Source organism: Camelus bactrianus, chromosome 21, assembly GCF_048773025.1.
Source record: "Camelus bactrianus isolate YW-2024 breed Bactrian camel chromosome 21, ASM4877302v1, whole genome shotgun sequence".
Taxonomy (NCBI): Eukaryota; Metazoa; Chordata; class Mammalia; order Artiodactyla; family Camelidae; genus Camelus; species Camelus bactrianus.
The window spans coordinates 28,486,424-28,514,423 of NC_133559.1; the positions used below are offsets into that span (position 1 = coordinate 28,486,424).

A 28,000-nucleotide genomic window follows, 5' to 3' on the forward strand; every position below is an offset into this window, starting at 1 on the left:
TGGCTCCACTCTCTATGCACAATTTTTATTCCTCTTCTGAGTTGAATGTCTTAAAAACTAAGAAAAGGACCACTCCAAATAAATCCTACCAGGTGTTTTTTTTTTTTCATTTTTTTTTTATTGAGTTATAGTCAGTTTACAATGTTGTGTCAATTTCCAGTGTAGAGTACAGTTTTTCAGTCATACATGAACATACATAAATTCATTGTCGCATTCTTTTTCGCTGTGAGCCGCCATGAGATCTTGTATATATTTCCCTCTAACAGCTGTTTCTAAAGCCTGTAAATGTAAGAGCTGTACACCTCCTCCTCCCTTCTCCTCTCAAGCTCTCTTTTAGACCATGGTTGTGTTGTTCATTCTGGGAGAAATAAAGTCACTCCCTGGAAAAGGCTATTGTCAACTGGAAGTAGGCATCCATTCTCAAAGCCCTCCATGTATGTTTCTGAAATTTAAGGCCCGAAAAATCTGACATTTCTTAGACTCCCTTGCAGCTAGATTTCTGGATACTAATTAAATTCTACCAGGAGATGTCCTTGTGTGAGATTTGGAAGGCAGAAGAGAGGGGAAAGCCACCTTACCACTGCTCCTGTTGCTAGGCAACACTGTTGATGTGTGTTTGAAGCCAGAACCCACATTCCAATAGTCCCCAAATTCTAGTCATCAAAGTCACGGGTGTTGAGAAGCAGTTTGGTGTCTGACCTCTGGACTACAGCTGTCATGGTGTGTCCTTGAAATCTAAAGTCCAGTGCCCCTAACTTCAGTTTCTTTAGATCTTCCAATGAATTTTGTAAGCACGTAATCCCTTGTTTTACTCCCTTTCTGGTTGAAATACATAGAGTTGTTTCTGTTTCCTGAGCTGAAAACTGACTGACACACCACCTTAAATGCTGTATCTAGCTGTAGCCACTTTTGGTGCAGGCAGGTGCAAATTATATGTAAATGCAGTTATTTTGGAAATGTAAATATGCAATGAATAAGAAACTGATTGACAGGAACTAGAATAATGGGTGAAAGGATGATAGGTTTTGTGTGTGTGTGTGTGTGTGTGTGTGTGTGTGTGTTTCACGAGCAGGGGAAGGGAGGACACAAGCAGAATGACAGATGATGACTGGGCAAAGGGAAAGATGAGCGGAGAACCCTAGGGTTCCACAAGGGAACAGCAGAGCAGAATTAATAATAAGCTATTATGAAGAACTTGATCCAATCTGTTCACATGTGCGGAGCCATTTAGAGCTCAGTGTTCTCACATATGTTATTCTAACTTGATCCTTACAGTAAATGATGCTGTGAACTACAAATCTGCAGGCTCTATTATGGATTTTTCACATGAGGAAAGAAAGCAAGGCTCAGGAAGTTTAAGTGACTTCCTCAAGGTGATGGCTAGAAAGTGAGTGGAGCAGAAACTTGATCCTGAAGTCCAGTGTCCCACTCCAGGCTGCTCGCTACAGAAATTACTTTGGCTTAAAAAATGGGGATAATTGAGAAATGCAGACTGTCAAGGATGGTAGGCATGCTATTTAAAGTCTGAACACAAAGGCTGTAGGCCCCGTCACGAAGGCCTTTGCCCCCCTCAGGATTAGGGGGTGCCTTTCTTCATTCCAGGCCCCATTCCTACTGCAAGGCTCACGTGCCTTTTCGAAGGAAGGCCTGTGGATTGGGGTATATGCCTGCCTCTGTCAATCGCATGAATTGACTATGAACTTAGTGAGGGTCTCCAACTGTTTCCTGTGATTTCTCTTGACTTGCAAATACGGTAACCAGCCAGGATGAGGACAGGAAGACTGCTGTGCCGGCCCACTTTCCAGCCAAAGGCTAAGCCCATCAGTTTACCCAGGAGTGACTGCCAGCCTGAGTCTCGCCAGGTGGCATTCCAGTGACATATGGGGTAGGTAAGGGGTAGACTGACTGCCCGCAACCACCAGCTCCTTGTTCTGCTTCCTTCCTCACCCGCTCGCCTCTGCGGAGGCCCCTGTTGGAAAGGTCTCTGGCTCAGCTCGTCTGTGAACCTCCTTCTGGTTCTGGGAACTCTTACGCCCAGGTCGTACCTGTTTCAAGGAAGACGTCATGACAGAAGATAAGACAGAAGGCCACTCGGGGTGAAAATGTTTTAAAACTCTTCCTTTAGGCCCTAAAAATTACCCAGGAGTTGAGGTAGTTTCTAAGATGATTTGAGAAAACTCCTCACAGTAGGGGAAGTGTCATTAATGTATAGTAGATGTTTCATTTCCTCAAGTAAACGGCACTGAAAAGGTACTCTCAAGTAATCAAATTTTGTATAATTAGAAATGATGGATCTTTTGCTTTATCAGACTCCTTGGGAAAAATGCAGGAGCCATAATGTGGATTAAAATTAAATGTGCTACCTCCAAGGAGGCAATTTCACAGTGCAATGGTTAAGTAACCGCCTTGGGGGCTGATTCGGACATGTCCCTCTCTCTCCTCTCACCATGCTGCTCTTCACCAAATCCAGGACACTGAAAGAAAAGGAAGCGCCGTCACACGAGAATGACCCAGATCAGATGTAATTTATCGGTCTTGGGAATGCGAATCAGAGGGGTAAGACTGAAGCTTGGTCACACTTTTTTCTAAAAGCTCCATGAAGGAAAAAAAAAAAAAAAAGGCAAGTTTAAACAAGAGGGGGTTTTTCTGAGCATAAATGGGGTTTGGTATATTAGTCTGTTTGGGGTGTGTGTGTGTGTGTGTGTGTGTGTGTGTGTGTGTGTGTGTGTAGGGAAATGTCTTGCTCAGGGAGCATAAAAATAAGACTTTACCTGGAAATTTTGGTTATGAGAGATGTGGATACTATTGAAAAAAACACAACTAAAGGAAATCAAGGCAAAAATAGTATAACATGTATTAGGCAAACTTTAAATATGTAAATCCATGTTTACATAAGGAATAACTAGAGAGTGGTTATTTGATTGGTTGATGGATTTTTTGTTTTAGAGAAAGATTCACAGATAGGATTTCTTCAACTACCAAGACCTTGATTGGGAATCTATGTTATAGGATTTAAGAAACTAAGTTATAGATACATTAAGAAGACAATATTGGGTTAATTTGCCTTAGTTTCCTTTAGTTGCTCCCTTGGTTAACCACTCCTCCACCCTACACACACAAAAGATACACATCGTAAACAGAACTGCAGGAGGAGTAGGGGGTGGGGTGTGGTGGAGGGGATGCCTAAGAAGATTGGGAGATCCATTTGGATACAAAGAATATATTTATCCTAGGTGACTAGTGTTCATTTCTTAAACCTTCCTCTGAAGGATTAGTTTTTTGCCTTCACTGTTAAGGCGCTGTTTAAAGTGGGAGACATACAAGTTATGAAAATTCTTCACCACACCACACTAACTCAGATTCACCTTTCCAGTTAGTCTGCATGAGCGCAACAGTATAGAGATTACAAAGTTACTTAAGAAAGTCCAGAGTCAAAGAAAAAGGTGGTCGAGATGCTTTTTTGCCCCTCAGACTTAAAAGAGGTTGCCTTTGAGACAGAAAGTGGAAAAGATACTTTTCTTTTATGGGGGTGGTAGACACTGCTGGTTGCCAATTCTTTTCTTCCTTTTTTTAAGCTGTCATTCTCAGCTCTCTTTGAAGCCAGTGCAGCTATGTGACCCAGTTCTGGCCAATGATACATGAGGGGAATTAGGCTGAGGTGGAAGGAGTTTACTTCTGAGGGGGCTGATTTTATTCCTGACAAAAACAGACATAGGGGTTCAATATAACTATATGAAAATGTGATCTTGGAGCTGCAGCAGCAATTTTGTTACCATGAGATGACTATCTGAGGATAAACATCCAACACGCAAGGATGTCAGAGTGGAAAGATTTTATATGTGTATATTTATATATATAATCTTTAATGGCATCATTGAGCCACTTCCCAATCCTGGAACTATGTACCTCCAGATAAATGTATTAGTTGCTTAAGCCATTCTTTTGTCACATGTTCTGTGATTTGTAGCTATATGCATCCTGACTGAAATAACAGAGCTGGCAAAGACAAGGATTCTTCAGGTAGGGCTGCCATTACCCCATTTGACACTTCTGAGTAAATTTAAAAGATGCTTCTTCCTCTAGATGGATTTCGAGTCCTACTCACTTCCTTTGCCAGGTGCCCTGGTGCCATTTTAGATCACCAAATTGCCGCCTTAAGTACACTGGAGGGCTACCTCTGTTAAAGGGCTCAGGTGCCAATGCCAAATAAGGAGAAAGCAATGAGAGTTCCTTTTGCTTGTTGACTTAATTTAATTTTGAGATTGACTGGCTACAATTTGAGCTGTTGTTGTTATTATTACTTTTCATTTTAAATAGTGACTTTATTTTTAACTCCAAATCCAATACTGGATTTTCCATTTTTCAATAATGCACCCCAAAACACAATTCTGGGAAAAGTACTATTTAGTACAAAATTCTTTTTTGAGTTTATGCTAGCACACTTCTGCCAATAATCTGTTAAAACTGGGCTGATGAAGACCATATCAAAGCAATACACCCGTCTGCAGTGTGAAATTGCTGCGGTGCAGGTGATTTAACCCTACTCCTCTGCCTAAACTGCTAGAAGCGCTTGTTTTGCGCAGTTAGCATGACATCGTTTATCCTTCACTTGACGCAAATAAATGTACATATTAGGTCAGCTGCTGCTCATCCGGAAGCACTATGTCATTTTCATCATGTTTAATCAAAGTTTCAAGTTATTAAATAACTTAAGCCAAAGTATTTTTCTATGAAAATATCTTTCCAATTAATATCATCACTGCAAAAGCTTAGCTTTGCCTACATAACAGATAAAATTAATCAATATGAGTACAGCGATATATGCAGGATAACTATTATCACCTTGACGTTAAGAGATGCAGATTAACAGGCGCCTGATATGCTTTTCCACTCGTTTAATATTATATGCTGCTGGCTTAGATATTCATTAGCACAAACTCATCTAGGAACCAATGTGGGGACTAACATTATATGACAAGATCCAGAAAAATCTTATCTTAGATGACCATAAAATGTAAACACAGCATTTAAAAAATCTTCTTTGAACTCTTAGGTACATTTGAGAACTTTGAGATAATACATTTAAAACATCTAGGCTGACAGCCTGAATAGACAGAGCAATCATCTAAGCAGACTCAGATAGATGTTAGAGCTAAACAGGAGATAATATATATATTTGATAATATATACACTTACATATAAAGTATACATGAGAATGTATTTTTATTTATATATTATATAAATACACATTTACACATTTATGGAAAGTATTATATATATTTAGGGGAGTTATATTACTCAATTTTAAGATGTACTATAAAGCTCTGTATACTTTTATAAGAAAGTATTTATATATATCATACACAGATATGTAGAGGAGTCATACTACTCAATTTTAAGATTTACTATAAACTACAATAATCAAGACTGTGGAATCGGCAAAAGGATAGACACTTAGATCAATGGAATAGAAGAGCCCAGAAATATATAGTCAACTGATTTTTGACAAGGTGTAAAGTCAATTCAATGGAGAAAGTATAGTCTTCCCAATAAATGGTGCTGAAACAATTCAACATACATCCACAAAAGGGAGAAAGAAAAAGAAAAGAACCCTGTCACAGACTTCACACCTTAGGCAAAAATGAACTCAAAGTGGATCATACACCTCAATGTAAAATGCAGAAATAACAAGCTCCTAGAAGAAAATACACGAATTTATATCATCTTGGGTTTGGTGCTAACTTTTTAGATATGACACCAAAAGCACAATCCATAAAAGGAAAAAACTGGTAAACTGGACTTATCAAAACTACAAAGTTTGGCTTTGCAAAAAAAAAATGGTTAAGAAGACTAAGACAAGTTATAGAGTTGGAGAAATCTGCAAATTACATGCCCAGTAAAAGACTTGTAGCCAGGATGTAACAAACTGCTATAACTCAACAATAAAACAAACAACCCTCCCCTAAAAAAAAAGAGACACTTTTCCAAAGAAATTACACAAACGGCAAATAAGCACATGAAAAGATACGAAAGTCATTAATCATTAGGAAAGTGCAAATGAGAACTACAATAGGGTACCTCTACTTACCTATTAGAATGGGTAAAAAAGTTTTTTAATTGACAATTCGAAATGCTGGTTAAAATGTGGTGCAACAAGCGAGCACTCTTAGTCTTTGCTTGTGGAAATACAGAACGGTAAGGCTACTTGGGCAGTTTCTTAAAGTAAAACACACACTTATAATATGGCCCAGCAATCCCAATCCTAGGCAATTGTCAAGGGTAAAGTGAAAAACCTGCATATGTAGAAATCTGTAAATGAGTATTTACAGTATCTTTACTCATAATCACCCAAAACTGGAAGCAACTGAGAAGTCCTCAAGAGGTGAACAGATTCACAAATTGTAATACATCCACGCAATGTATTACAAAATGGCAATTTTTACAAAATGAACTATTGATTCACACAACAACACACATGAATCTTACATGCATTTAGTAAGTCAAAGAAGCCAGACCTAAAAGACAGCATGCTGGCACAGTTCTATTTATATAGCATTCTGAAAAAGGCAAAATCACTGTGGTGGTGGATACGTGACTCTAGGCATTTGTCAACATCAATACAATGTTCCCCCTATTCTAATAAGGTGTAATTTACTGCAAAACTAAGAGTGAAATTTCTTGTCTGCAAATTTTAAAAATCAACCAGGATGATTGGGGTTGGGTGGGGGGGGTGATGTGTGCAGGATCCCAGGATGTAACTCAGATGAACAAATCTAACTATATTACAAACATATGACATAACCTAACTAAAATGGATGGGGGAAAATGGGCTGACCAAAGTAACTTTGGAAATGGGTTTTGACTGGCCACTAGAAGGCTAAAGCAAATGCAACTGAACATAAATGCTTTACTTTCCTTGGTAAATTTGTTTCTCGCAGGGCTATAAGTTAGCAATTCTGAAACTACTGTGTGTGTATACCAGGGTTGGATAAATAAGTAAATAAATTGTAGCTAATGGAAGCCACATTTCTCACTGTCAAAGAAAGAAGTTAAAAATAATCAGAGAGGGCTAGAATAAACCTTGTAGCTTTTAAGTTGACCAAACCTCCATGAATTCACTATATGTATATATACAAATAGAAAGATATAGAAATAAATATGTCTGTGTGTATTTCTGAGTTAGTAAACATACATACATTTCCTTTTTCATCTGCTCAAAGGACCTAGAAACAATGGCACCCTAGGAGCAATGAGCACCCAGATCTGCTTTCTAAACACTATCCTTTTTTGTAGCACTACAAAGTAAGGAAGTGCTAAAAAATTTAAAGGCTAAGGCATGTTTGGGGGCATCCAAGACCACTCACGTATTCTGTGCTATCCTAGAAGGATTCACAGGACTCAGCATATAGTTGCACTAATGACTAAAATTTATTACAATGATACAGTAAGATTACACAGCAGATCACTAAGCGAAAAAGACACATCGGCCAGAGTCTGGAGAAAGTCACCCATAGGCTTTCTGCACTTTCTCTTCCAGTCCAGGAGGGGACACACCAGGTGTGTTTCTCCTAGGGAAGCCCATTTGACTCAGAGGTTAGAGGTTTTACTGAGTGCTGGTCACGTAGGGCATGCTTTGTCTGGCCACTACCAAAATCCCAGGCTCTCAGAAGGAAGTAGGTGTTCAGTGTCTTAAGTGGTCAAAACAACCTTACCAGTATAGAGAATTTTCTCTATCAGTGTGCGGAACTTCTCACAAGCCAATCTCCCAGACGCCAGCCAAAGGCAACCTTGCAAACAGGCCCTTCTAAAGATAGCAGCTCCTGGCCTACTGTGTTAACTCTTCCCTGTACATGGCAGGTCAGAGGGACAGAGGAGCAACCTAAAACCACTCCCGTGGCCACAACGGGAACAATTTGAACAACAAAACAAGTAATTTCAGCACTGGATTGTAATTCAAAGAATAAACTAGATATCCACAAGTCTATACGGCTATAAACAAGTGAATGAAATAAACAAATAAATAAACTGGGGAAAGGGAACCGAATCTTTCTTACAGGAGAATTCCAGTATAGAAGGAGTTAGAGACATTAGAAATGACCATAGGAGTGCCACCATGATAATTACTGCAAGCAAGGTCCCCTAAAATTAGTAGATGAAACTAAGAAACTGACTATCTGTATAGCCTCAAAGTATTTCACCAAAAAAAAATTAATTATTGTGGTGTTTTCAGCATTTGTCCACAAATTCTTTAATAATCATCCTTTCAGGAGTGAACCTAATTCCCTTCTCCTTGGCTATGGATTGGACTTACTGATTTCCTTTAGCAAATAGAGCATGGAAAGGGAAAAACAGTAGCTTTACAGCAGAGAAAGCTTTGCAGACACCAGCTTAACCAAGTGATTAAAGTTAACATCATCAGTTGTAAGTCAGGTTGATACCATGCACTGGTGATATGATGTCAGGGGAAGGGCACTTCACTCTGGGATATCATTTCCAAAAGTCCAAAAGTTCCATCTGGTCATGAGAAAAACATCAGAAAAATCCCAACTAGGAGATATTCTACAACACACCTGACCAAGGTCATGAAAAATCAAGGAAAGACTGAGAAACTATCACAGATTTAAGGGAACTTAGATGCAATGACTAATGTAACAGGGACTGGGTCTCAGAACCAAAAAAAAAATGACATTAATGGGAAAACCAGTAAAATCAGAATTTAGTTAGTAGTTTAGTTAATAGTATTGTACCAACGTTAATTTCACCGTCAATCACTGTACTATGGTTATCTAACGTGTTCAGAAGCTCTATGTTTGCATCTCTTCTGTAAACCCAAAGTTATTTCAAAACAACAACAAAAGAATTTTAAGCACTTAGGCTCACACATACTAGGTGCTGACTGATGTTAGCTTCTCTTTGTTAATTTACTTGGTAATCATCCCCCGAGGGAGATAGTGATGGGAAATCTCTCTTGTTGCCTTTACTCCAAATAAAAAGTGTATTCTTAAGGATGAGTGATTTTAGTGGCATTTATAAGCTTGGAGAATTTCATTGTCCTTAAAAATGAACAATATCATGATGGAAAGATATCAGGCTAACAGTTCTAAATGTTAGTGCTTTTGGTCAGTTTTTGAATTGCTGGGGACACCTTGGTTTTACTGGCCTATCAGTGGAGACTGTTTGCTGGAGCGCCAACGTGGCTGGAGAATTAGGCCTGGACCCTGACCGCTCAGGGGTAAGGTGAGCGAGCTACATATACACCTGCAGCAGGCCCCCTACCCCAATAGCCCCACTACCAAGCCTGTACTCTTGAGGCTGTTTGGAAGTATCTGACTCAGAATGCCAGAATCAAATTGACACTAAAGCCAGAAATACCTAAAAATGGAACATTGTGAAAAACATGGCCAATATCGGCCTTACTGCTGGCCCTAAGGGTTCAAGATATTACTAATTTCAAAAGTGGTCAGGTGAGGGGCTGGTGAAGGATGAAGATGCAGCTTTGGAATATTGTAAGTTGTATTGTATTCTTAGCTGTGCTTCATCCTACATTAAAACGTTGGTTTTTTTTTTTTCCTCTCATCGGAAATGAACTTTATAGTTTTACCTGGCTAAGTTCTTTCTTGCTCAGTGGCTTGTGGAAAACTACAAAAATAGTTTTTGCTTATTATTTATGTTCCCACCTATTTCCAAAAAGGATCCAAGATGGCTCAGTCCCCAAACAATTTTGGTAACCCTAGGCCTTCATTCTCTTCCAGACCATCTGTTCCTCTTCACCATGAAGTCATAGTACTAAATTTGTGACAGTACAATCGTTTCCATGGCAACAGGATGTGGTCCTCACCACTGCATCCTGACTTCAGTTTGACCAACATCAAGCGGCAGGATGATCAGGGATCATATTCTGACGTTTTCTATTCTTTTTCAAGTTGAGTTTCTCTCAGAAAAAGTTCTTACTTTTGATTCTAAAATCTTATGCTCATACTAGGATATGTGCTTTTGCATAGTTTACATATGAAACATTTTTCCAGCAGATGACTAGACAAGCAAGCCAAAATATAACTTGAGAAAAATCACACAACCCCATACACACACACACACACACACAATCACAATGATGTTTAAACTTGCTTGACAGTGGGATGATTAGCAAAAACCTTTCTGGTTTGTACAGAAGAAAACAGAACACAGAATCCATTTAAAAGACATGAAACTTCTAAGCCTAAGAAATGGGCTTTGATGGCTGTGATGAGCAGTGGAAGGCAGCTGACCTAGTTTCTATTCAGTGCGCTCCTTATCTTGCTGAGCACAAATAAGACATAAAGGGTCTTCCCACGTGAGCTCAGGCCACCTGATCAGAGGGAGATGAGACAGATGGCCAGCATTATTTATATACATTCATATAAATGACACAAACCTGGGTATTTTGTCCGTTTGTTTTAATCACACCCAGCTGAATTACACGATCTTTGGAGAAACTCCTTAGAACATCATTTTCTACACTGTGGAAGTGAGTGAAGGGCATGCGCTTTGAAGAAGAACTAGTCACTAGAGTATCAGAAAATGCCTGATTGGTGCAGTTTGCAGGCGTACAGGACCCGTGGCAAGGCGTTCCGCTGGGCATTCCACATAACGTATTTTATATACATACATAAAATAGTATCTATGTTATATATAACATGCATTATATATCTTACTGTATAAATGTGTTATATGTATACGTGTATAATAGAGGAAAAGTGTAACATGTACGAACCGTCTTCTCCCTTCTTCTGTTCTCCCCCAGCTTCCATGCTGAGTTGATGGGGTAAATGAGGGAAGGCAGTGGGGGAAAGGGTGATGAGAGTTAGAAGAACTGGGGGAGAAAATAAAATGATTTATATTAATTTTTAAAAAGATAAGAAATTACCCACAGTGGAAAAGATGTGGAAGGAAGAGGAAGGGGAAAGAGAAAGTAGAGAAGTGGGAGAGAAGGGGACTGACTGAAAGGCCGAGGGGGCACTCTGACAGCAGTTGGGTGCTCTGGGGAAACACATAGGAAAGCGGGACTGTAACTAAGGTCTACTGTTTGTCATGTGATGTGAGTCACCACTCTGCTAATTCTTCAAGGCTTCAGTGAAGCCAAAATATTTTTGAAAGCTCTTTAGAGATGGATTTGTGATTCTTCTTCTTTTTTAATATTTTATTTTTATTTTTTTGGTAGGGGGAGGTAATCAGGTCTATTTATTTATTTTTAGAGGAGGTACTGGGGATTGAACCCAGGACCTTGTGCATGCTAGGCATGCACTCTATCACTTGAGCTACACCCTCCCCCCTTGTGATTCTTCTGAATGAGATAAAATGTTCAGATGGACACTAAGGCTGGAGTAAGCCCTATTCTGATTGGATAAATACATATATAATCAGACTCTTGAGGAAAATGACCAGCAGGGTCGCCACCTGCCGCCGTCTTTTACCCTTGGGGAATATGTTGGCCCGAGCTGCCCCACTCCCAAGTCATGTCATGTGTGTAGTGGGTGCTGGCCAGAGATGGGTGACATTTTATGGTCTGGAGTTTTTAACACTAATGAAATTTAATTTCAGACCTAAAGGATTTAGGAATTTAGATGACTGAACACGGAAGGGAAAAAAAGCACTATGACTGCTTCAGAGAAAGCTGAGGCCAAGCCCTGAACCCAGTCTTTGAGGACTAGGAGAAGGCAAGACCAGATTACAGAGAGCACCATGACACATAAAGGGCAGGCCTCACACTCAGTCCTGCTCCAATCAGACCCTGATCTCTCTGGGTCTTGTTACAGACAGACTGTGATTGCCTCAGAAAACGCAGAGCCTCCTGCCTGTACTCGTGCAAGGGAACATGGCAGTAAGTGGGAAGGAGGACCTTGCATGCAGGTCGTCACCATTTTTAATGTCATCACAATGGAGGACATGTAATGATTCGGGGGGGTAAGGTCAGACAAGATGGAAGCAATCATCAGATAGAAATGGAAAGGATCAACTACTTCCCACTATCCTGCATAACTTTAGTCCCTAAGATGCTCTGTGATTTTGTTTAAAAAATAAAAGGTCCTGTGGGAAGCTAATTTTTGACATATTGCATATTTTTCCCCCTTGGGGAAACACATGTGCATAGGCTCTGAGATGTCTCACTGGGAAAAAAAAAATTCCATTAAACTATTGTTGTCCAAACTTACTTGGTGATGGAATACATTATGAGCAACATCTATTAACATCCAAAGAGGCTAGAATTATTCAGAACACACATTGTTTAATATCAGGGTAGATTACGTGTATGTAACCATTTTATGGGTTAGTAACTCTTACACCTAAAAAAAAAAACATTGAGGTTCATAGGCCTCTTTGTCAATCTATACTGTCAATTACTGTGACTTTGGACTTTCCTGTAACTTCAGTGCAGGGCTTCACCTGTTATACTTGCTTCATAAAACCTGGGTGAGGTTTGCATTTGCACTCTGCGAAGTCGTATGCCTTCTCCATTTCCCCTATGCACTCAGTGCCTTCATGATGCCTGTTCCTACCGAGGAATGTTTCTTTCAACGTTTCAAGCTCATTTCTTATTTGGCAAATCTCTAGGATATAAATTTTCCTTTGTAGGGCTGCATGCAGCAGTTTTTTGTTTTTTTTTAACTCCCTCCCACCAAAAGCAATCACATTATTTAGAAAACTGCTTTCTGCTAGGGAACTACTATGAATAAACCCACCCTTAACATTACCAGGTTAGCCATGTTCCATATTTGCCGCATGCTGAAAATACAATGCCTTTATCCAAAAAAGAAAGTCCACGGTAGAGGTTTCCGGAAATGGACAAGTTACCAAGAGGAAATGTTTGGGGTTAGATGGGTCCTTAATGATCCAAAGATTTTACCACTTAAGGAGTCACCTCCTATCTTTACGTGAAGGGAACTTCATTGGCAGGACGATGCTCTATCTGAAGAAGCCAGGCTTGCCTGTGTGGTGTATTTCTTTTCAATAATCCAAGAATTGCTGGTGCAGTATTTCATAAGTAACATTTAATGTGGGGGGAGTGTCTATTTACATTTCATGAATAAATAAATTACTACCTGCATAGCTGTGGGCTTTTTGTTTTTAATTTTTTGTTTACTTTAAAATATATGACGTCCTCACATGATACAAAATGCAAGGGGCACAAAACAGCACACCATTAGAAGTATGGTTCTCTCCTTCCTCTGCTCCGTAGTGACCCTGTTTTTTTCTAGAGGCAACCATTACTACCGATTTCTTACATATCCTCCCGTGGATGTTCTATGCGTCTATGAACACACACGTGTTTTCTTTTTCACACGGATGCTACTGTAATATATGTACACACTGCTCTCTACCTTAATCGTTTTTCACTTAATGTATCTTAAATATCTTTCTAAATTAGTACATGGAGAGCTAGTGCCTTGGTTACTTTAACAGCTGTATGGTGTTCATTGAATGCCTGTATTATTTTTGTTCACCACTCTATTGAGGACTATATTGTTGCCAATCTTTCATATTATTAACAATATTGGATTGAATGGACTCACTGAATAAACACCTACAAGTGGAATTTTCGTCAATAGGTATGTGCATTTTTACTTTTGCAGGATGTTTCCCGATTGCTCTTCACCTCTCCTACATCCATCAATTATGTACGAGTGGCTACTCGTTTAAATCTCTATTAAAGCAGTATTTCATCAAATGTTTTGATCTTTGACAATTTGTTTTTGTTTGTTTTGTTTTGTTTTGTTTTGCTCTAGTCTGGCTTTACCGTTTTTTTTTTTAACATTTTTTATTGATTTATAATCATTTTACAATGTTGTGTCAAATTCCAGTGTAGAGCACAATTTTTCAGTTATACATGAACATATATATATTCATTGTCACATTTTTTTCTCTGTGAGCTGCCATAAGATCTTGTATATATTTCCCTGTGCTGTACAGTATAATCTTGTTTATTGATTCTACATTTTGAAATCCCAGTCTATGCCTTCCTGCCCCCTTGGCAACCACAAGTTTGTATTCTATGGATCTTTGACAATTTGATGGGGAAAAAATGTATACATTTTTATAACGTGAGAACCAAAGATAGTTAGGGAAGTGACAACTCAGGTTAAGTATAAAGGACATTTACCAATCTTTTCCATTTGTAATATGAGACAGATTTCTCCATCTTACTGAGCTCGAGAGCTTGTCCCTAAGTAGAGAGGTATTGGATTAAACTAAGTTGACTTTAAATCAAAAGTGATTGAGATTTAAGTAGATTACCTCAAAAAAACTAACAAGAATTTTGTGCAAACCTAGTCCATGTTGTAATGCTTTTGTTTGATATATCTGTAGCCAGAAATAATATTTGGTATTTGTTTTTTAAAAGTTTACAAGTAGTATCATATTGAATGCAATACGCTGCAATTTGATGTTGCAGAATATTTTCAAGTGTCATCCATGAATTGATACTAGTTATTTGAGCTTCTGTATAATATTTCATCAAATGAATATACCATACTTTGCGCCCGATTCACTCATTCTTGGGGGTGTCTCCAGTATCTTATTAACACCAACAATACTGTAATGACTATCCTTTCCTGCCCCTTCTCACTGGCTGCTACTCCCTAATTATCTCTATCGTGGTAAACGGCTTCACCAGGCACCTTGGCCAAAAACCTCAGTCATCCTTGAACCTTTTCCCTCACACCTCAGATCCCCATCACCAAATTGTCTGTTCCGGATCCTGAATCCAATCACTTGCCAACACTTTAAAATAAGTCCAGGCCACCAGTGTCTCCTTCCTACTGCTGCAGTAGGTTTCCACCCTACCCCACTCATTGATTCCCCTCTACCTCATGGCTTGCTTGCTTTTTTCTAATGTTTCAAGCTCATTTCTGTTTCAGAGTATTTGCATTTGCCATGCTTTCCTGCCTGAAATGCATTTTCCTCAGAACTTAAGCAAAGACCTGGGTCCTTCATTTCACTAAGTCCTTCCTCAAATTCACCTTCTCAGGAAGGCCTTCCATGCCCATCCTACCTAAAAGAGCACTTCCAGCCCCCATCACTTCACCCTGCTAAACTTTGCTTCAGGGTACTCATCCCTCCCTGAACTGATACACAGACTCTTCTTCTAATAATAATTTCTTTTAATACTTACACAATATCTACATCTATCTATAGCTAATCTATATCTATAGCTCTGTAAGTCTGTCTCACTTAGACAGCAGTCTTGTTTACTTTTTATTCCCAAGTCCTGCTATGATGCTTGGTTCAGGAAGGAACTTGATAAATATTTATTCAATCAATGAATTAATGTTTTCTCATGCATTTTCAACATTTCTTTTCAATTATGTGTCTAGAGGTAGAGTTTCTGGACCATAGAATGTGTGCGTTTTCAACTGGACTAGGTACTTCTAAATTGCTCTCCCAAGTGGTTGTCCTAATTTACACTTTTACCAGCAATGGATAGTAGCTTCCACACAACTAACAGTCCACACTCGGTGCTGTGAAACTTAGAAGTAAAACCCGACCTAATGGATGCTTTAATTTATACTTCTCTGATTACTCGGGAGGTTAAGTGTATCTTCTTTTACCTATTTTTCTATTAGTTGTCTTTCTCTTATTTTTAAAAGCAATTTATATTATATGAACATTAATCCTTTGTTTGATATGTATGTTACAACCATCTTCTCCCAGACCATGGCTTTCCTTTGTGAGATATTTTACCAAACAGATGCACTGAATTTGGAGTGTTCAAATTTACTAAGTTTTTCCTTTGTTATACTTTGTGCTTTTGATGGTACATTTAAATAATTCTCCTTCCCCTGTGACCATAATGTGTTCAACCTATAATTTTTAAATAGTTATACTGTTTTTATTCTGTTTCAAGTTTAGATCTTTAATTCGTCTGTAGTTTAGTTTATCGTAGTGGTTCTCCAACTGTAGTATGGAGATACCAGGTGGTCCCCAAGACTCTTTTAGGAGACTTGCAAAGTCAAAACTATTTTTGTAATAATATTAAGACATTATTTGCTTCTTTTCACTCTCATTCTCTCATGAGCAGTGGAATTTTCCAGAGGCTACATGACATGTCATGATGTCATCACTCTGATGGCTAATGGAATCTGTGCTTATCTGTGTGCGTGTTTAATACATTTCTTACTTTTAATTTCTAACATGGCGTCTGAGTTGGTTTGGGCTGCTATAACCAAGTACCCCAAAGTGGCTGGCTTATAAATAGCAGAAATTTATTGCTCATAGTTCTGGAGGTTGGAAATCCGAGGCCAGGCTGCCAGCATGGTGGGTTGAGGGCCCTCTTCCAGTCACAGACTTCTTACTGTGTCACCACACTGGGGAAGGGATGAGGGAGTCCTGCGGGGTCTCTTATGAGAACACTAAGCTCATTCAGTAAGGCTCCACCCCATGACCTAATCCTCAAAAGCCCCCACCTACTAATGCCATCAACTTTGGAGATTAGGATTTCAACACATGAAGTCTGGGGGACACAAACATTCAGACTATAGCGTAATGTAACTATCAGCAGATATAACCCGCATAAACAAAAATTCTATGGGAGCTTCGATCATTTTTAAGAGTATAAAAATCTTTTAGAACTGCTGGCATAAAGGTTGAGATAGGAATCTAATTTCATTTTTTTTTTTTCAGTACAGAAAGTCAGCAGCCCTCGCATTCACTAGGTTTGCAATGTTTCCTCTGTCATACGCACTGGTGTCTTTTTCAGTGTTCTTTTTTGCATTACAAACGCCGCACGACCTAATTACTACAGTTCCGTAAGGAATCTTCCCATCACACTTCCTTGGGTTAGAACTGTCTTGGCTCTTCTTAGACGTCTTTTTCTCTTCCTACTTAGCTTCAGACTTAGTTTGTCAAATTCCACAAAAAAGTTTTGTTGGGATTTTGACTGAAATTGCACTTAACTGCAGAGAATCATAATATTTATGGTATTGATTTTTCTATTTTGTGAATTAAATATTATATACTTGTTTATTATAAAAATCTAGCACATTTTTGTAAGATTTATTCCTGGGCATCTTATCATTTCTGTTGCAATTGTGAATGGGGTCTTTATCTGCCTTATTACACAGGTGTACAGATTTCCTAGCACTTCGGAAAAAATTACAGCAAGCAAATGCTGACTGAAAGAAACTTACAGTGGAATACTAGTATCAGATAAATTTGTTTTTTAAAGACAGTTGGTATTAATAAGGATAAAGAGACATTGCACAATGATTAAAAATTACACTAAACATGATAAAAATTTAAAAAGATTTTAAAATCACCAAGAAGTTACATCCAGATAACTGTATAACTGTGAAATTAAACAAAAAATAACTGAATTATAAGAAAAAGTAGATCAACAACTATATTGGGACGTTTTAATATATCTTTATTAGAAATTCATAGATCAATTAAACAAACCTAAGAGGTTGGTTAATGTTTTTAGCACTGATCTGCCTTGTGCGCAAATTATAATTGGCGGCCCGTCTTACTGGTAGCGTTATCTTTCCACCTCCTCCACTCCATTTCCTGCTTTAGCACAGCCTCCATGTTGATCTTGAGACCCCGGAGTCCAGAGCTAGGTGTCCCAGGACTCCTGACCCTCAGGGATACTGGGGAGACTAGCAGATTGGCACAAGCCCTGTGCACTGATTTCTCTCCTTCCTTCCACTACCACAGATAAACAAGCATTTTATTTGTTTGTTTTTTAAACTATAGATCAGGGTGGAAGTCATTTGAAAGCTTTTCCAAAATCCCAGTTCCACAGTGAGCCTGATTAAGGCGCATCCCCTACATGGAGTGCTGTTCATCTCCATTACTCTAAAGGATTCAAACTCCTAGCCAGCTCCTACCTGCTTCCAGACCCAGAAGACCATCAAGTCACAACACTAGCCTCACCAGTCCAGCTGTGTGGTTCTTTCCCAGGGGTAATTATCTTCTTAATGAGCCTAAAGACATCTTTTAATAATAAAAAAATTTTTATGATTGAAGTTCTTGGACAGGATGGAGAAATTCAAAGCATAGCTCACAATACGATTTTGACGATTCCTGTGCCTTTCTGGATGTGAGAAACTCTGGGGTCTTGCTACCACCATCTTCTACTCTACTCAGTAATAAGGTTTCTTCTTTTCTTGAATGCCAGAAACCTATTTAGAATCCCTATAAATCTCCTCAGGTTTCTGGCTTGGGATGGGAGGCAGAGTACAAAGTACCCTTGTTTCTTGCTCTCCCCTGTGATTTTTTGTATACACCAATTTGGGGGATTTTTAATGTATTTTGGTGCTGAAAGCCTTACTCTTAAATCATCAGTCTTTGTCCTAAATTCTTCAGAGTCTATGCAATTTTGTAACCTGAAGTTTTAAAATCCAAAAGGGGAAGGGATAAAAGAAAACAGTGGTGGAGGGGAGGAGGGGAAGCTCTATAACTGACAATCATATTATTATTCTACCAGAAAAGAGATTTCTTTCTCTGCACCTGTGTCCTGAAAATTCACCTCTTCCCATTTCCTCAGAAGCCACATTCCTACCTACTTAGCCTCTCTTATCTCTTATTTTTCTATCCTGGAGACTCTCTGCTGAAGTCTCACAGTCATGTCTTTGTAACACAAAACCTCTCCTAGTCCTCTCATTTTATAGCAAGCTTTCTGAAACCACTCAAGTATCTTTAGTTGCTCTCTACATGCTGATGCCTCCCAAATTTACAACTCTAGCTCAAATGTCTCTCAAGTTCTCCAGATCCACAAGACCTCTCAACTCCAGACAACTACAGTTCAACACGTCCAAAGCAAATTCATCATCTCCACATCCACACATCTCCCCAACCGCCTCTGCTCTTATGTGTTCTATTTTCATCCAGTTTCCCGAGCAGAAACCAGGGTGTCTCCTTGATTTCTTCCTCTCTGTCTCTCACACCCAGTAAGTGACCGAGTCCCGTCATTATATTTCCACTTATGAAATTGTTATACCCAAGTATTTATGCATTACTAGAGCCAGCGCAGTATCATGAATTAAAGATGAGGTTAAGGTATTGGAATAAAAAAAACTTAAACTGTCATTCGTTGGATTCAAGGTAAAAACAGGTTTGGTAAAGGAAACACAATTAGTGTTACTCAACAGAACAGAAACTTTGAAAGAATAAAAACTTACAAGCAATTGTTAGATTTAGTTAGAAGGTTCCTGGTGATGTCAGAATCACGAGGGTGAGGGGTAAAAGAGGACTTTGTCCAGAGTGTGCAGCAGCTCAGCAGCTGTCTGGACTGTACTGTTTTGTATTGACTTGTTTTAAATGGGGTTTCCACTCTCACTACGTGGGTAAGAGCAGGGTAACATTCCACAGGGTATCCACACACCAAGTTCAAATGATACATTTTGTTTTGGATGCTATCTGTTTTTCAAGTGGCAATACAAAGTTTCTCATGGTGTATAACCAGCCTTTTTGAACTGGAATCATCTCAAACTGTCACAGATTATAAACAGCAAGAACCAGGAATGTCCTATTCAGAAGATAAGAGATTACTGAGTCTGAAAGTATATTTTAGAGGTCACCAACTTCCCACTTTTTTTTTTGTTTGTTTGTTTTCAATACAGATTGGGGATCTAGTTTCTTCTCAGTATCTCGCACAGAAAGTAAATTCTAACAGATGAACGTCTAACAACTATTACTACCACCAGGCAGTGTGCTTCTTCGCTCATTCATCACTTCTTTCTCTTCCTCCAGACTTTATATTTTCTTTCTCTCTTTCCCTATGCTTGCTTCTTTCTCAGTTCAGTTCTCCTGCCTCTCTTTTTCCTTCTCACCCATAAATAGAAAAAAAAAAAAAAAAAAGCAGCAGCAGCAGCAAATGTTGAGGTTCCTGACTGGTCACATTCCAGAGAAATGAGGAAATGCAGGTTGTTATACAACTGGGAGGGGCCAGATGTGGCCCAAAGTTGAAAGATGAGGAGAAGAAAATTACAAAGGTAAGAGAAGGCCAAAAAGCTGAGTAAAGGCTTAATTTTAGACTTTTATTACATAAAATAATTCTTTTGTGAATCCCAACTAGGCATTCCATCCTTCTCAGGCTGTGATGGTTCTCAGTAGACCCCAAATGACAAAGAGGGTCAGTAATGATGTATTCAAAGATGACTACCCTCATCAGTTTTTATTTGTATAAAAGTATCAGTAGCTGATAATGTGTTCGAGTGAGTCTTAGCAAACGCCTTAGGCATTGCCTCCCATAAGGTCTTCTGTTCAATCACCAGTATGTGACAAGTTATTATTACATTTATTTTTAACCTATCTCTTCTTCAGTTTCCAATATTACTTTGAGGCTCCTGTAAGCTGGCAGGTATTTCAGGCATTCTTTAGAAACAATGACAAACAATGAAACTGCTAACAACAACAGCAACCACAAAAACAATAAAATCTACTTTATATTTTCCTTGGTGGAAGATATTGAAAAATATAAGAAATAAAGGTCACCCATAAATAGTTCACCTCACAGAAATAATGGCTATTAATATTTTATTGTATTTATGACCATTGTCTATGCAATTCTGTTTCACAGTTATACATGTTACAGTGTGTGTCATGACCTACGGGGGTTACTCCACAGTTACACGTTACAGTGCGTGATATGGCCTACGGGGGTCATTCCACAGTTACACGTGTTACAGTGCGTGTCATGGCCTACGGGGGTCATTCCACAGTTACACGTTACAGTGCGTGATATGGCCCACGGGGTTATTCCACATGTTACAGCGTGTTATTTCACAGTCACACATATTATAGGTGTATGCCCGTCATACACTGTAATACACACTATAATATGTATAACTGTGAGATAGAATTGCGTGGTTTCTATCTTTCAGGCATATTTTAGTCTAGAATACTTTTAGCCATGGTTTTCCATCACTTTTCTGGTGGCTGAATGGTATATATTCCTTTTCCTACTGGGAAACAGAATTTGAAAAAGCAAACTCCGCAAAATCTCCTTATGAAGAACTCTGTAGCTGACCGGGACACTTATGTGGATTATCTGATTGCGTGTCTGCATGTGATCTCCAGGTAGAATGGTCCCAAAGACCTCTGCCACAGCCTTGTCACTCTGTCACATAACTGCCTCTTTCTTAATTCTCCTCTAAGCTTTAAACTCTGACAGCAAGACTCCATTGTTCACCATTTGCACCCCAGTGACTAGCATATGACCCAAAACAGAGAAAATTCTTACTATATTTTTGAAGATTGAATGAATAAAAAAATGAGCAACTAATTAAATACTACAATTCTAGAGGGTCCAAAACTCATCAACCTTTCTCCTTAGTGTCAGGATACAACCAGACTGAGGTTCCCAGAAATAAAAGATTGGTAAGGTTTAGACTCGTCTTGGGAGAACAAAGACAGACAGGAACTGATCATCAGTTGAACATCCCTATATACTCTATAAACTGTTCACCTTAAATTTCTATTGTGTTTTAATGCTACAGTCTGGCTGTCCCATGAATGCTTACAGAAAATTTATTTCAACGTCTTTCTACAGCTAATTACCTTCTGTAACATCTAGGCCACTGCCACCGACGTCTCGAGAAGGCTGGCATGCCAACAGCTCGCATGCCTTGTGGGCTTACCACAGGGCCACTAATAAAGAGCAACTAAAACCACGTCCGTCCTCGTCGACAAAGGACTGCATCAGCGTGGGGACCACAAGAGAAAGCTCATGGCCAATGGTGGAGAGAGAGCGCGACAAGGAGAGTGAGCCAGGGAGACTTCCAGGGGCGTCAGCGTGGAAGAGGGCGGAGGCAAGTACAGGCAGCTGGTTTTGCTCCTTCCGAGCTTCCTGATCCGCTTCAGGGTGACAGATCCTGGATCTCATCTCATTCAAACAAAACTGCTAATGAACCAAGACATTCTCTGTATGCAGGTGAAAGCTGTTTTGTCTCCTGGCATTGGATACTTGGTCACATGATACAACCGGCCATAAGGAAGGCAGAGTGCTGTGCATGTCTCTCTCTGCAACGTTTTGTGTTTTTTTTTTTTAAAAAAACACAAGTTTAATCTACCTTAACTGGAGTGTGAAGATGAGCGTGTGAAGCTCTTTTCAATCTATACGTGTAACAAGAGCAGCGCCCCCTGTTGAGTGCCTACTAAGTGCCCGGCACTGTCAGGTACACTACATACATCATTTATTTGAACTTGGAGAACCTGTCTGCCTCCAGAAATAGAATTTAAATATCTTACTTACTTTCGAATTGCATATTGCCCTTTCCTTAAGAAACTTACATTAAATTTAGTTAGCCGTAACCCATTATAGGAGGAAAAATAATAAAAATAATACTGCCAGACTTTATAAACACTTTTTCTGGTGAGAAATGCAAAGATCACTGGGCTTTCCATTCTATACTCCGATCTAATTTCCTTTCTGAATTTTTAAATCTAATTTTTCTAGCCTATTTTCCAAGTAGCTGATAGCCTCTTCTTTATTGCGATCCTCTCCAGTGTGTTTTTGCTTCATAATTAGAGGGTAAACTGCTTCCCCTAGTCCCAAATTAGAAAACATAGAAGTTAAACAAAAATAATTTGGACATTGAAGACTTTTTTCCTACGTTGAACTATGAGACTTTGCTGTGAGATAATTGATGAATTATCCATAATCTTTTAAGTGTTTGTTTTACTCACTGCCTAAGTAAATTGCATTTAATTAAAATTTTCATCATGTTAAATATAACAGATGTCAGTTCCTCAGATGGGTTGAAGGCCCAGTAAAGTTCTTTTCTTATTGCTTAGGGATGATATATTCCATAGTAAGGTATGCAGGAATTTTAAGCATTTATATGAAAGTTATAGTCCAAATTTCTATTTTTGTCCAAGATTAGCTGATTCGACAAACATTTATTGCATCAGGCGCCCTGCTAAGGGAGTGATAATACAGTAGCAAGCAAAACAGGCAGAACACCTGCACTCACAGAGCTTACAGCCAACTGGAGGCAACAGACGTTGAACAAAGAATTACAAATACGACAAATGGCATGGAGAAGATGGGCAGGGTGACAGGATGTAATGGGAGCAGGTAATAGGTGTAGCTAACTAGCTTTACTGGGGGGTGGGGCTGAAAAGATTTTTCCAAAGAAGTTGAAGTTTAAGCTTGACGCATAAGAAGAGGAAGCAGTTATCTCAATAAGGGAACAGCTTGTGTAAAGGCTCTGAATAGAAAAGAACACCAACTATTCAGGTGCCTAAGAGAAGGGCACTGCAGCTGGAGTGCTGGCTTAGGAAATGTCAGAGAAGAGGCAGGCAAGGACCCGATCACACAGGTCACCCTAAAGCCCGGGGACTTTATTCTAAGGACAATGGAAAGACAACGGAAAATCCAAGCCAGGAATTAAAAAAAAAATTAAAAGCTTAACATGGCTAAAATGTAGAATATAAGAATACATTGTTTTACTATTTAATTTGTTCTGGGATGTGCTCCCGTATCTAGTAATCCAATTCTATTAAGAATTTTTATAAATATAGGACAAATTGTCCAGGATTCTGATATGTAGAATTTTTCTGAGAATAAAAAAGACCCTAGGATAGTTAAACAAAGCAGAACAGTACTTTGGTACATATCTCTAGGAAGCCTTGAAGCAATAAATGCATGTCCTCAGTTTCTTTATCTATATTACATTTTAACTTGAATTGAAAATGGAAGTGGTGAAGTAATGAAGGCAGGGAAAGGTGGAAGGTATGCATGCATGCATGTGCTTGTGTGCAAACAGGTGGTTTCCTGTGGTTCTGAGGAAGGGCAGATTTATGACAACACCAGTATCACATACTCTGTGCTCAAAAACAGTAGTCTACCCTACAGAAAGTAGGAAAGTGGAGGCTATAAAATAGTAAACAATTTCTTTTCTTTTAGTTGGGTGTTTTAAGAAAAAAAAAATGGCAGCCTGTGGGTAACACAGTAGATTTTGACATGAAAATACATTGATTTTAGACTGGGCACCCCGAGATGCTATCAGTGGTACTGTTCTTGGAGTAGCAAAGAGACCCATGAACACCAAGGCCTTTGGACAACAGAGTATAAGAGGATGAGGTTTTAATTTTCTTTTTTACACTCGTCAGTCTTCCCTATGAGCATTTCTTCTTACCTTCTCCAGATGGTCTGCGCCCATTAAATTAGCAGATGGGGTTTTAAGGTTCTTTCCCAGTGGTATTTTCTCACTGGGAGTTGAGAGAAATTCTTGAGGATTAATAAATTTTTTTCTTAGTAAATACTAGGAGAGTGGAGGAGAGAGAGAGAGAGTTCTGACTACCATTCTCTGTCACCTCACTGTCTCTCAAACCAGAAGTTTTTCTCTTAAATCCTGGACTTCTATGCTTCCTGACTGTTCTGGAGGCTCTTAGAAATGAATGAATAAATATACACTTGGCAAACTGTCTGAGAAAGGCTGCTGACCCTTGTTCTGTGAAATCTTGAGCAACAGTAGATCTGAGTTTAATCATCAATTTGTATCTGACTCACTATTTAAAGAGAATGAATCACTCACTTGATTGAATCACTCAGCTCCTTGTCAGGGGTGTGGTACTAAAGAGAGCACCAGCCAGCCTCACATACAAGGGATAAATTATTCTCATCAAATTGAAACATATTTATTAAGTACCTAATTGTACGTATGACTTGGAAACAATCAGAATATGTAAGTTAAATATTAAAAATAAATTAATGCTTGTTAAAGTTTCATGGAACTGTTGAGATAACTATTATTAAAAAAAAGGAGGAGGCTTGCTATGTATGGTCAGGTTACCAAAGGTCTGGGAAAATTTGGTAGGAATGTTAAGAGTTGCTTTTCAGCAAGTACTTGGCATCTGGTTTAAGACTGGCCACTCTGTTTTCTTGGGCAGAAATGTGGTTATATTAGGCTGTTTTTAGTGATAAAACATTTTTTTTAAAGTTTCAACCCTCTAGAATCTGACTCACAATGTCCTGATATTATATTCTTTTCTGTAATCAGAGTCATGGATAAAGAAATCTACCTTCTAGCACTGAATGAGAATAGATTTGGGTGTGTGGTCAGATCTATGAGCATTAGAGACAAAGACTAGATAAACTATTATTTAAAAAATAATGTTATGCTGCAGTCATTCTAAATTATGCATTTCAGCTTGATACAAAAGAAAAGAGGGCAAAGAGAAAATTAACATTTATCAACTGCCAGTGTTGTATGTCAGGCCCTCATATATTCAGTCATGTGTATTGCCATTAAAGTTCACAGGAAGCCTGTAATAGGTAATGTTTCCATTTTGGTCAAGGAAGAAAGTGAAGTTCAGAGACTAAGATGGCTCAGTTGGAATGCACACTCAAGTCTGCTAGTTTATGACCTTTCCACAAAATCACTTAGCTATAAACTGAAAAACTTAACATCAGGTACAATTAAACAAAATGAGACAGCTTCTCATTTATAATCTCTTTTGGCTTAGAAGTAATCTGTATCTGCAGGGGTGAAAAAGTGAATAAAATCTATTGAAGAAAGATGCTGATAATCTACAAATCTGTTGATAGGGTGGGTAGCAAAAAGAGAAGAGACTGGAGAACGTGCATGAAGTAATATGTAAATTTGGGGTCATAATTTTTCTGAGTCTTTGATTTTTTTTTAAGTTATTTTCAAGATAGGCATCAATGTTTTATAATCTATAAAATGTAAATGTTACTATTCTATCTAGTTTGTAGGGACACTGTAAAGCTATTGAAGAATTTATAAAATTCTTAGGAAAGCTGCTATAAAATACAAAGGTTATTTATAAGTGTGACCTTCACCTGTGCACCTTCATCTGTGCATCTAAAGTACTTTGTTCTTACCTTAATTGCCACACCATCACATTGGATCCTAATTGCTCCCCTATTTTCTGTTATCTCTACCAGAAGGTGGGTTCTGAGACAAGGACCATGTCTCTTCTACGGTGGTATCCATAGTAACCTGGACAATACCTGAAACATAATAAATTCTCAGTAAATGTTTATTGAGCAAACAACACAACAAAAGGATTTTTCTGATACCAGTTTCCTTATTTCCAAAATGAGAAGATAGTACCATTTTCCTAGACTGCTTTCAGGAGTGTCATGATATGTGTTCATATGTTGACTAGAGACAAGAGCCACAGACATAAAAGGTTGTTACTACAATGATTACTAAAGGGGTATTATTTTACATAACATAACCTTTTTTTCCTGGCTAAAATCTTTTTAAAAAAAAAAATCTAACCAATACATTTCAGGAAGGAGCTGTAGGGTATTTTCAGTAATATGTAGTGGTACTTTCCATCCTTGGGCTCTCAGGGTTGATCTCAAGCCAGAGATGAGAACAATCTTTCACTAGGTGGCTCCCTTTCCCGTGAGTGGGCGGCCCCTCGGTGCTGGAGGGATGACAGGGGGCACCGGACAGCTGCCATCACCACGTGTCACGTCGCATCACAGTAGGCGCTTGCAGCAGAGGGTCATAGTTCAGTTTCTATTCCGTTAACGATAATCTGTCTTTGGAATTTATTTCAAAATAGCCTGTACTTTCGTTTCCTCTAAATTTACACATGATGTTCCAGATAGACATTGGTCCAGTGTTTTAATACGTTTGGTGTTGAAGTGGGAGGAAAGAGGGTGAACCTATTCTCCCCCAACAGTGTCAGGGAAAGATCTAGAAAGCGCCTCTTCGCCTAGCGTAAAAGACAGGTACCCAAACCTAGCCAAACGAAAATAGCCCGTTAAAATCCTGATCTTAAGCATCCAATGAGGGCTGCATTCCTGGGGAATTTATACCATTACACACCCTAAAGTACTTTGGGATGGTTACTTTAAAGACTCCACAATACGAATTGAAAATATAATTCGTAAATGTCAAATAATTCTTTCAAACCATTAGGATGACGACTTCTCCAGCTACTTCTCACACACCCTATACTATTATTGACTTCATTCTTTATTCTGCATTTTTAGTTCCAAACCTGAGACAAAATACACATAATAGACGTTCAAAAATATTTGTTCTAAGAATAAAAATCCTTTCCCTATCGGAAGCCTTTCATCGGAACTTCGCGCCAGTATCTAGGCTTTTCTTGATACTATTTTGCCCAACGGTTTCCTCTCCAACCTGAAAGAGACAGAGTGGCAAGTTCTAAAATACTGCAGACGCAGAAGGAGGAAATCTGCACAGAAGGAAGCTTCGAACTCGGAGGTCGGCTTTTGATAATCAAGGGGGACCTCCATCGGGGATTGCCTCTGAGAAGGATGGCGGTGATCAGCGTCTCGCCACGTCCCTGGCTCTGAGTGCTGGGAAACCACTTGTTATAGCCTTCTAGGATATGTCCCCACTCTCACTCTGGCCTCCTCGCGGCAGGAGGTGGCTCGTGAAGGCCGCGCGGGGGGAACTCCGGGGAGGCTCTGTCACCGAGGGTGTGTGCCGGGTGGGCTTCGGGGGATTTCTGTAAGGGTCGACCCGCAGATGTCCCTGTCGGCAGAATGGGGATCTCGGCAGTCGTGTGCCGTTCTCCTCCCTCAGGGACCCCGTTCTGGAGGGATCCCGCCTCCCGGAGCCCAAGGCAGTCGTGAGGAAACCCCTCGCCCGCCTGGCCGCCTCGCGCCGCAGCCTCGCCCTCTTGGCTCCAGCCTGCCGCCCACCAGCTTTCAGGCCCTGCATCCTCCTCGCAGGCCCGGCCCTCCGCACGCCCCGCACTGAGACGGAACTATGGAGGTGGTTCCCGCCCGCAGGCGGGTGGAAAAGCCCACGGTGAATGCCTCGGGGTCTTCCCCACCGCTGCGGGGAAGGGCAAGCGAGGAGGAAATGAGCTTCACCGCCCAGGATAACTACCCGGATTCCCACCCTGGGGGACGCCTGCAGGTGGAAGGGGAGCCAAGGGGGAAGCCTGGGCACTTAACTGGGAATCCACTCGCCACGGGAGAGCCAGTCTGTCCGCACACACTGGTTACTATGACAATACAACTACAGCCTCCAGTTGCCTTGGCAGCTGATTACCCAATCCGATTGGT

The 28,000-nt window shown here is 39.5% G+C and overlaps 1 long non-coding RNA gene across 1 annotated transcript; it reads right to left on the reverse strand.

Annotated features, from left to right (window-relative positions):
• Positions 1–95: 95 nt before the first annotated feature.
• LOC141574393 (uncharacterized) lies at positions 96–27,526 on the reverse strand. The gene is made up of 2 exons (XR_012501441.1): positions 27,332–27,526; positions 96–25,951 (listed from the first exon to the last, which is right to left on the reverse strand). It is a non-coding gene; the product is annotated as an uncharacterized LOC141574393 (long non-coding RNA).
• Between the last annotated feature and the right edge of the window lie 474 nt (positions 27,527–28,000).